We start from the raw sequence: 11666 nt of genomic DNA, 5'->3' as shown, positions 1-11666 counted from the left end.
AAAGCTGTAAGGGCTTTCATTTGATTTCTCTGAGTATCTTGCTGACGCGAGGGATTTTACGACAGCGATAATCCTAGTATGAAATTAAGACATACTCGGCAACTGTCTCCTATCAGTGGCGAAATTTTATCGCGTTGCAATTCAGCCTAGTAAGTGACTTGCAGGCCTGCACTTTGGATGGGACACTGCTGTGCACTCGAAACTGTAGCACGAAAGCTAAGAACAGCCCCTGTCTATAAAACGCGAATCAAGGACCCCAACTCCCACGAAATGCACTGCCATTCGCCGAGAAGTGTGCGAGCAGGTATTCACAGATAATCAGAGGACACGGTGCAAAAGAGGTTTGAAATTGCCCTGAACCATTCTTGTTAGCTTTTCCTGTGTCTTTGGGGCTCCCTGCATGCATTCTCGGAGGCGATACGAAGGCATAAATATAAGCGGCACCACGGCACCTTTGACGAATGGAGTTTAGAACGCTCTAAAAATTGGATAGCTACGCGTGATGAATGAAATTATTCGATACGTCACATCAGTATGAACGCATGGCGACGTAATGTTCTGACAATGAGACCGACTACTACTTGAGACCTACATCAGTCCGTTTGGTTTCTGGTCTGGTAGAAACGTGCTTTACTAAGATAATACAGTTTCCCATAATGGTAATAGTTCTTGAAAGATGCGCCGGAGTAAAGGACGGAGACATACGTAGAACCAACATTCAAAACCAATCGCTGGGCTTGCCTCCTTCCATGTCATCCTTTCTTTACGCCGGTGCGGTGCTCCACCATCATCAACTCGCCCACCTTTCTGCTTAGTTTATCTCCGAGCGTTCACAAAACACTCACAGGTATGCCTAATTTCATTACGTGTTGTAAATTCGATAGTGTTAACAGCTGTTTCTGCAGGAACTTTGCCCGAAAGGCCGTCACTTGTGGTCTGGTGACGTAACTTCTCTCTGGCCAATGGGAATGCTCCCGTCTGGTGACATCACTTTCCTTCCGCCAATGGGAATACTCTGGTCTCTTGACGCCACTTCCCTCTATCCAATGGGAATGCTCCCGTCTGGTGACATCACTTCCCTTCCGCCAATGGGAATGCTCTGGTCTCGCGACGTCGCTTCCCTTCAGCCAATGGGCGAATTTTATCACCGACAACGCATTTCGGCCTAAAAAATTTTGAAGAAGGAGGGCTGTTTGGCTAGAGCTAATATGCTCCCAAGTATAAAATGAAATGCGATTAGATCAAGCGAATGTGGCTGAGACGGCTACAATGATGTCGGCCGATAATCAAACTTCTGGCCATGACCAGCGGGATCCGAAGAACAGCCCCAAAACGTGACGCGAGCATAACGCACACATGTAGGCGTTTTACCATCGAGGCTTAACCACAATTATATAGTGTTGATGCTTTCAAAGAGTACTGCCTCTTGCAGGGATATGATTTAGTAGAACTTCCCTTGGCATCCACCGCAATGGCATCCCTTGGCATCCACCGCAAAATCCCAGGTCATGAATGCTGGTTCCATGGTCAGCACGGCTCTTACCAATTCGCATCACCACTTAAAACCAGTAAGAGCGCAGCTCAAACCCCATCAGTAGGCGTCGTATGGCTCGCAGCCCGTCGGATGAACGCCAGCTGGCGCAGCAACAGGCCCGCGAGCGATCACACGGAGCTGCGTTGACTGATGTCGCCAGGCTTCTGGAGTATATTAGTAGCTCTCTTATATACGATTAAAAACTCCTTATCCTTGCTCACCATGCGATACCTGTTATGTATCCTTTATGGAAATAAAACATATCCCGGCAACAGAAAGCAGCCTAGATTAGATATCAAACGCGAGTTGAGGATATTTTAGACGAAATTAAAAAGAATTCGACATGGACAGAAGGCAGTCGAGGGCGACCGAAAGTATGATATGGAGCGAAGCGCTTGTGTAATATACGGGAATAACGCAGCTGTGGCTGGCATACCACGGGGTCAGTTGGAGGGATATTGGAAAGGCATTTGCCCTGCAGTGTACGCAGTCAGGCTGATGACGATGTTAGAACGCCCCAATGAACCACAGCTGTCGTTGATACACGTAGTGGTTTTTGTAAACTCCCGATGATTTTGTTTTCAGCGCTAAATGTTAGTGCTTCTACGGTGGGGTTCGCGACCACAGTCCTTCGACTGCACGGACACTCGAGGTCACGTGAAGATCGCGTACAGGTGTGTGCGCCTGTGCGCACCTTCCAAGATGACGGATGCACCGGTTCACTGCCGTTGGAAAAATGCGAAAGAGGCGAGAGCTGGTTTTACAAAGAATTTTGTTAGTTTGTCTACCCGTGCGTACAGAGAAGAAGGAAAACATAGCAGGCGCCCCAGCTGTCCCAGCTACATTACGAAATATGAGCCGGAAGTCACGTGGTTTTGTGCCAGGAAGTATGGTATTCTATGGCAAATCACAAAGTACTCATAGCAATGGCGTCTGCATCGCGCGTATCGACAAGCGCAACCGGTTTGAAATTGGCAGTCATATAATCGTTGTGTTTCGCGGGGTGCCACAAACTTTGGAGGCCATCTGCCAGGGTTAGTCCTCAGTGTAGTTTAGTTCACTCAGCATGCCGTCTTTGCGTGAACTGGTTGTTTCGGGCGCTGCAGTTTCGCGATTCTCTTTTAGCATGTTTTTGGCGTTGTGCAGTCGTTTCGATCAGCGTTGAAAGCCTGCTTCGCACAGCATGCGCCAGCGCGCTGAGAGAGTGCTTGAGAAGAGACGTGGCCGACCAACATTGAATAGACTTTCAAAGCCGTAGAGCTCGCTCCGTGAAGTCACGAGGTAGAGGTGGGTGTGCGTCTCTGCCACGCGCACAAAAAGGGAAGTGCACACGAATTTCTGTACTTAAAGAGAGAGAGAGAAAAGGACGGAAAGGCAGGGAGGTTAACCAGGCGATGCCCAGTTGGCTACCCTACACTTGGGGAGGGGAACAAAGGGGAAAAAAGGAAAAAGAGCGGCAAGGAAATGAGTTTTCTAAGTGTCCAGCGACCACCATGTCACAGGGACAGAGGGCGCGCACTGAAAACTTAAAGATTATAGGCGGGAATGCAACCCCGAGTCCCTTAAGAAAGTCAGGAGCGCTTTCACCGCTTTCCGTTGTCTGGAAGGTTGAGCCCAAGGCCCCAGAACGTTATACTCTGTTAAAGGACGCGAGTCCAAGCGGAGCAGAGAAACACTTAGGACACCGCGCTCTCGCTCAAAACGAGGGCAGTCACAGAGGAGGTGGCTGATCGTTTCGTCACAACCGCACTGGTCACACGCAGGAGAGTCAGCCATTGTGATCAGATGGGAATAGGCGTTTGTGAACGCCACTCCCAGCCACAGGCGGCACAACAGCGTAGTATCACCGCGGGGGAGGCCGAATGGTATGTGATGTTGGAGCAAGAGGTTGAAGTGATGCGAGCGGGGTGACCAACCTCCAGGGGCAGACCACGACGTTACAGTCAGGTTTCGGGCGAGCAGTTGAAGGTGCCTTGCTGCGTCAGCTCTTGTCAGTGGTATGCGGACAGTGTTGGTTGTATCGTGAGCCGATCGAGCAGCATCGTCAGCTAAGGCGTTACCAACAATGCCGCTATGGCCTGGTACCCACTGGAAGATGATTTCATGATCTTGTTCGATTGCCTGGTGGTGCAGATATCGTATCTCCGCTGTAAGTTGCTCATGGTCGCTATGTCTCAAGGAAGATTGAAGACATTGTAGGGCAGCTTTTGAATCACAGAAAACAGCCCATTTTTGAGGTGATTGTTGTGAGATATACTGTACTGCCGCAAGAAGCGCAGCCAACTCTGCTCCAGTACTTAAGATTGGCGTATAGCTGGGGTGTGGATGAATCTGCGAACGCGGCTTTGCCGATAGCCCGCTTTTCTTATCTCTTGCCTCCGCCTGTCAGACCTGTCAACTCGCGTCTCCGCCTGCCACGGCCGCCTCTAGATAACAACGCGCAACACGTGACCAGCGGTAGTGCTCCAGCTTTCAATACGAGTCGATATTTCGCGCACCTGCCTCCACATCATAAAATCACGAAAAGAGCACGACTTCCTTGAAAGTCTAGTCGTTGTTAGGCCCAATAACGTGGTGGAGCCCTCACTTCCGGTTTCAAAAACGGTGACGTTAGGGCCTTTCCTATGTCGTTTCCTTCCCCCATGCATGCGTACATGATTTTACACTTGGCCTGAAACGAAGTTTAGAAATGGACCATAGCTACTTAGCCACCGTGTCGGGCTACGATGAGTTATATCCTTAAGCGGTGGAAGTACTAAAAAAAATTGCAAATGGCATGTTGCAGAGTGAGACACCCTAGATGGCGTCATTCTAGTCATTGCAATACAGTCATGTGCGTGAACTTCAAAATGCTTCGGGGGTGATCGTTCGCTTTCAAAGTTTTGCTCATTTTATTGGGCATTTTCTGACCGCCATCCAGGTGGATATGCAGCCGCAGTCTTTACTAGCGCACAGAAGAGAGCGGTGTCTAGAGTCCCTAGGAATTTTCGCGTGCTTGGTGCAAATATTGAGAAATGCACAAAGAAAAAAGGTACTCTTTCTTTTCCAAATTTGGCTGCTTGGCGTTTATTGTGAAGCTTCGAAACCTTTAAACTCTAAATCTCGTATACGGAAAGAATTAATTTTTTACCCTGGTTCATATGCATCTATGCACACTCGATATTGTTAAATTGTATATGCCACCATTTGCAATAAAAAAAAACACTAGATGTGAGAAGCAAAATGTGCCATTTGGCTTGTTTCACTATAATCGGATAAAACTCAAGAATGAAGGCTCAAATGTCCTTCAAAGAACGCCCTCTAGCAAAAATGGCGTCGATCGATTTTCGTGACGTCATGGCTGATCCGTAGTTAACGCACTGTAACGGTAGCATGGCAGGGGATCAATCAGCGATTAATCGCGACGTCATGAAAACCGGTCAGCGTCATTGGATGGAGGGCCACCTTTGAGAGGCGTTTGCCACTTCGTTCTTGAGTTGCGCCCGACTATAATGACATCTGCTTATGTTGAGCTATCGCGCAAATTTTCTGAGCTTTAAAAGGAAAAAAAAAAAAAAAAAGGCGCACCAGCGTACGCCGCTGTACGATAGGAGTGCAACAGCAAAAAGTTAGAAGTTATTGCCAAGAAAAAAAGCTTTTTAGCTTATCCTGGATGGTAACACTTCCTTTCTTGTTCGTTTGAAGGATTACACCACGACATTATAATAAACCACATTTACTCCACCTTGGGCGCTTCACCCTAAACGTTTGAACAACACTGTTCCCACTTAGAGTTACTGATATATTCGCTCTCGCCCTACCACATGCTATCCGTGCCGTTTAGCTGAGTTGGTATAACGACTGCCCTGGTGAAGCGTTTTTATCGAGTTCGAACCGCGGACCAGGACGAACTTTTCTTTAACTACGAAGTTTGTGTGGAAGCTGTATAGCTTTCGTCTGTAGCCATATGACTGCGCTTGGGTGGATGCTAGGGAGTAATTTGTTCTCATGAGCACCGTGCCAGTAGCAACAGGCTAACATTCAATTTATTTGCATTGTAGTGCAAAGAAATGGAATGTTAGCGCGCAGAAATAGCTATAACTAAGAACCGATATAGTCATTAAGCCTGCAGACAAAGGAGGTAGCATAATTATCCTGCCGGCCGAAAAATACAAAAAAGAAGCTTTTAGGCAACTCAAAAACCCTTGTCATTATAAGAAATTAGATTCAGATCCCACTGCGGAGTTCTGCAAATTGATTCTGAACAAACTGGCAAACTTATTATCACGGGAACTAATCACGCAGTCCGACTACCACTTCTTAAATCCGCTAAACAAACAGGCAGGACGCTTTTACCTACTTCCCAAAATCCATAAGGTTTCCGCAGAAGACTTGTTTACCGCAGATATCCCCGGCAGACCTATCGTTTCAAACAATAACACGCCCACAGAGAACTTATCAATTTTCCTGAACAACTATCTTGCAGATATTCCTACCCACCTCCCTTCCTTTGTCGAGGATACACCGCACTTTCTCCGCATAATAGAGTCTCTGAATCAGGCTTCCATTATCCCAGCAGATAGCATACTTGTCACACTGGACGTCGCCGCTTTGTACACAAATATTCCCATAAATGAAGGTATCGACGCACTCTCCAAAATTCTAACTCAAAGTCCTCACCCGCACGAAACTGAAGTGTACCTCACGCTACTTGAATTGGTACTAACACTCAACTACTTTGAATTCGATTCTTCTTACTACCTTCAAGTATTTGGAACAAGCATGGGCACTCCCTTCGCACCCACTTACGCGAACATTTTTATGGGGCTACTAGAATCTCAACTTCTAAATTCATTTCTAAAAAAACCACTTATATACCTGCGTTACATAGACGACATTTTCATGATATGGGAGCATGGGGCTGAGACCCTAAGGACATTCGTCACACATTTAAATTCATGCCACTCTAGCATTAAATTCACCTTCAACTCCTCGAAAACGCAAGTCAATTTCCTTGACACCACTGTCCGTTTAGAAAATAGCAAGCTCAAAACCACACTTTACAGGAAGCCCACTGACCGACAGCAATACTTAGATTTCACTAGCCATCATCCAAGACACTGCAAACAAGGTATATTCGTAGGGCAGGCAACGAGACTAAGAAGAATATGTAGCGACGACGACGACTACCTGAAACACCTACACTCGCTAAAAAAACACACTAATCACCAGAAACCATCCACAGACAACCCTCAATAATGCGTTCCAACGAGCAAGCAATTTGAAACGAGATGTAGTTCTTAAAAAACGAACAAAAGCTAACAGTCAACGACCTCCTGCACTTATAACGAAATACTCAAACGCGCTTCCAAACATAAACAATATCCTGCGGAAATACCACCCCATTTTAACTGGTAACGACCGTCTCAAGAAAATATTTCCCGACGCACCAAGGGTAACATACAGACGCAACACAAACCTGAAGGGCATCCTGGTGCATGCTAGGATCGGTAAGAAACCACCACCGACAGTAACTTCATGCTCTCGACCTAGATGCAAGACATGCAAACATTTACAAAGGGACACTACGGTTAAAAGTACGGCAAACGATTTCAGTTTCGATATAAAGACTAGTTTTGACTGCACATCGTCCAATATTATCTACATGCTCCAGTGCTCCTTCTGCCAGAAACAATATATCGGGGAAACCGGGCAAACAATGAGTGCCAGATTAAACGGGCACCGGGCTGACACAACACGTAATGAACAGAAGGCAGTGTCGACCCATTTTAATCAACGCCATCACAAATTCGACGAACTCAAATTGTTCATTCTTCAGTCAGGCTTCAAATCGACTAGGGACAGAAAATACAGAGAAGCATTCCTAATCCACAAATTTAAAACACTGCAACCAACAGGGATTAACATGTCTAGAGGAAACCTGGAATCTCTCAGGTACATTCCAGGGTTAGCATAATTTTAAATTAACAAATGTCTTGCACGTGCTCAGACCATTTCCTAGAACCTCGCATAAGTATATTATCTTTTCAGGAGGACACAGGGGCGGGATGGGGGGCACGGGCGTGGAGGTAGACAGGGACAAGGGCTTGTCCCTGTCTGCTTCTATGTCCGGGTCTTTTGTTGCGCCCCTGTGTCCTCCTGAAAAGTTATGAACCAACACGGCCAAATACAAGTACTTCCGAGTATACTATCGCTCTTTGCACCCTTCCCACGTCATATCTTCCACCACATTTCCGGCCTTCTCACCGTCTCCCTGTGACTCAACCCCCCCCCCCCCCCCCCCCCTTTTTTTTTTCCTGATCCCCTACTATCAGTTCTCGGAAACCATGACGTTCCTGTTACCCCCTCCGCCCCACCTTTTTGGCTTTCTCTGAACTCGAGCCATTCCCCCCCCCCCCCCCCCCCTCCCTTGGAAATGCCCCGCCTTCCAGTGCCAGCCTATGTTGGTTGCCTTCTTCTCATTTCCCTGTACCACGCTGACTAATCCTCTTATCTGAGTTTTTCAGGTCCTACAGCGCCTCCCCCCGTCGCAGCCCCTTCAAAGCCTTTGTTCATTACAGACCCCCCGGATATAAGTTTTTCCACTATTGCAGCGTAATGAATCAAGGTTCACCTCCCTCCCCTTCCTGACACGCATCCCCTCTCACACCACTTTCCTTCCCCACCCCCGGGGCCTTCCTCCTCGGAGCGAAGGCCCTATTTGATCCCTGCCAATGATGAACGCTTTGCCCAGACGAAGACAAGTCCCCTTGTCGAAACGTTGGCTCAAGCAACCTGAGGTTTTCCCCTCCCTTGTTCATTTTTGTGATCGCAAAGGACCATCAACCACACCCTCTCTCTACCATATAACTAAGATAGTTATAAATCCAGATAATAAGATAAGGTAACTAAGATAGTTATTGCTGCGCGTTTAAAGTGATGCACAATTTTGGAAAAAAATACTGGTTCTACTGGAGGCGGACTCGCTTCTGAAACCGGGGCTGAATTGCTGCGAAATGCACCCAACTAAAAGGATCATTTTAGCTGCAATAGGCGGGGTACAATTGCCCGTAAAAATACTGTACCCTAACCACGTACTTTACGAGGCCGCCAACACTCGCGATTAGATAGCTGCACTTTCTTATCCCCTAAGGTATGTTTGTGGTTACTTTTACTTTTCAAACCGCTACTTTTCAATCGTGACGCCTAGATGTTTGTGAATTAACTCCGGTAAACACCACGACTGCTTAGCGTGGACGTTAAAGTACTCGCAAATGACAACGGGAACGTCCAATTTCCCTGCGATGCAAGTGTCGACGTCAGCGTAGTGCATAAAGGCCGTGACCATGAAATCTTTTATGTCTTTCTGGGTGGTGTTGCATGAAATGTATGCGCAGGCTATCACCACGTCTCTTCCGCTTACGTCGCATTTGACGGCACACATGTCTCTCGACGTGAGGCCAGTTCTTTCAACAGCAATGATGTTCTGTCCACAAGGCATGTTTTCCGTGCGCCCTTCGTAAATGGCGACGTCGCCAGCTCGGACGTTGTGACATTTAAAGAAATCAACACAGACAGATCTGTCAAGACCAACACGCTCGTCCGTACAGACCTCGCTGAGAGCCAGCACTTTCGCCTGGGTAAGAAAGTCGTTTATAAGCAGATCATGGAGGCGACATGGGAGCCACTGCACGTTCAGGCCATGCCATGGTCATACCGGCAGCTATCTCATCGAGCATAAAGGCCGAGGCTCTCGCGTACACCGTCCGCAACGCCACCTTCTCCAGTTTGGATCCCGGCGCTAGTCACGCGGGTCTCCATGCACCAAAAGCGACGAATCAGTCCGAGCGCACTGTCAATCGCCATGTAAAGCTCATAAAGGTGGATGATGACGGAGGTTCCAGAACTCCAGTACGTCTACCACAATCTCTGAGGCTTCCTAGAATGCGCTACGCCGTTTCTACGACGCATTTCATGCTTACATATGCTCTCGACGACGACATCTGCTGTGGATTTTCTCCACTTTTAGTGCGAAAGCATTATTTAACACGGTTCCAACCAAGAATCTTGTGTGAAGCCTCGGAGTAACTCGAGTAAGTTCGGAGGAGCGTCGCGCCAGCTGTAGCCAATGGGAGGAGGGTGTTGCGCCAGCTGCAGCCAATGAGAGAAGCTCGTGTAAGTTCGGAGGAGCGTCGCGCCAGCTGTAGCCAATGGGAGGGCGACCTGGAGAGTGACCTTGGCCAAACCTAGCGTGGCAACAGTCTAATATCGTCCGTCGCCAGACATGCCCATGACTCAGCAATGTGTGAAGCAGGCTGAACACGTGTTTTCGCACGTCTGCTTGGTTTAACTACGTTAAAACTCTGCCACTTTTTTGTCCTATTGTGGCGCACAGGAAAGCTCGAACCCGGGCTCCATTTGGTAGCGTGTTGCGTCGTCGGGCTGAGGAAAGTCGGAAACTTCGGAGTTTGGGAAACGAAAACAAGAGGGTTTAATGGCAAGAAACTATTTACATACTGAAATGCAAAAGAGCAAAGAATCAAGAAATATTTCAAGAGTTCATAACGTCGAGCGACTGGATGAGCCTTTTACCCAAGGCCCAGAGCGTCCGTTCTCACTTAGGGCGCTGGTTAAGTACCCTAAGGCTCCGCCCCCTTCACCAGGTGGCAATTCAACACGACGCACAGATCGGCACAACACAACACAGCAAACGGAGGCACCTGTTGCAGATTCCACACGTGGGAATTTGGCGAGGGGAAACGCCAGTCTGCGACTCCTTCGCACTGCGGTGCAACATCACTGCAAGCAGCACGTGTCGGTCGAATACAGGTGTGTCGTAGACATGCTGGCGCCGTGGCCGCATCTGCGCCGGCTTCCTCCGATTCGTTCCGGTTCCTCTCAGACGAGGTGAATCCTTTCTTCCCTTGTCGTCGGTCCATCGTCGGTCGCTTCTAGAAGGGAAGGTCGTTCGCACCGAGCCGAGCGTGGGCAGAGCCTCATCGACCACTTCCCAGAAAGTCATCCTTTTCGGTGGGGTCATCGTGGGGTCAAACGACCTTTCGAAATTTCCGCTGTTAAATCCGCCACCGTGATCATTTCGGGTCTCAAGCCGAGTCGTAACAGTCCATCCCCTGTCGCCTCGGTGGAAAGAAATTTCTTCTCGGTCTTCTTTCTCCAAACTCAGTGCCTTTGTTCAGGGTTCGCGGACGCTTGAAGGTGACGACGACCCACAATCGACACGAATTGGGGATAACCTTCCTATAGTTATAGTGCTTCAAAAATGTGAATTCTCCATGAATCAGGGAAATTCGCGTTGTCTCACGGGGGAAGGTATCAAGGAAGGTATGAAAGACGACAGGCAGAAAAAGTCGCCAAGCAGAGGGCTCCGGATTAATTTCGACCATTTGCGCTTATTTACAGTGCAATGACATCACAAACCACATGGACGTTCTTGCACTTCATCTCCGCCGAAATGTGGCCGCTGCGGTTGAGATTCGATCCCGCGACTTCATTCCTCAGCGGTCGGAAGTCACCGCCACTGAGCCACCGCGTGTGTTCCGTATGGATGCTTGTGACTGGCGCCCTACAGCCATATTAATCTTAAAATGCTGTAATAACTCTGAAAGCTTTATCTCACTTTATTCTTCTGCTCTCTTCCTCTGTCGCGCCTTAGCAGAATTTGCATTATCTAGAGAGTGCCAAATGTCTAAATATGACGGTCTCTGTGTGACAGACTTCTTCGTGCAGTGCTACGACTCGCTTTTCCAGCAAGACCAACTAGCGATAAAAAAAGCACACCACTGAAAGGAGCGGGGTTGGAATTCGTTGACGCATAAATGGTCAAGCCCATCTCTCTATAAACAGTGAGGTGACGAACTCTTGGCTCTTTTGGCAAACACGGGGCAACTACCTTTCTCGGCGGACACCGCTGTTTTTCAGCCAAAGCACAACACAGAGAGTGTGAGAGGGGGGCAATGGTAGTGTGGGGGTAGAAAGGGGGGTTGTTAAGTGTCCTCCTTCAGCCCCTCTCTACTTCTAATGACTGCCCGCTGCGCCGGGGCTAACCTCCCTATCGGCCAGCGCAGCCAGAGCGCGCGCGCGATAGGCTGCCACCAACGGTTGGCCGGGTTTTACAAGCGACCGTGGGAAAGTG

Source organism: Amblyomma mixtum, chromosome 2, assembly GCF_055824585.1.
Source record: "Amblyomma mixtum isolate Tamu chromosome 2, ASM5582458v1, whole genome shotgun sequence".
Taxonomy (NCBI): Eukaryota; Metazoa; Arthropoda; class Arachnida; order Ixodida; family Ixodidae; genus Amblyomma; species Amblyomma mixtum.
The sequence above is the reverse complement of the archived record's forward strand: the minus strand, read 5'-3'. Positions refer to the sequence as shown.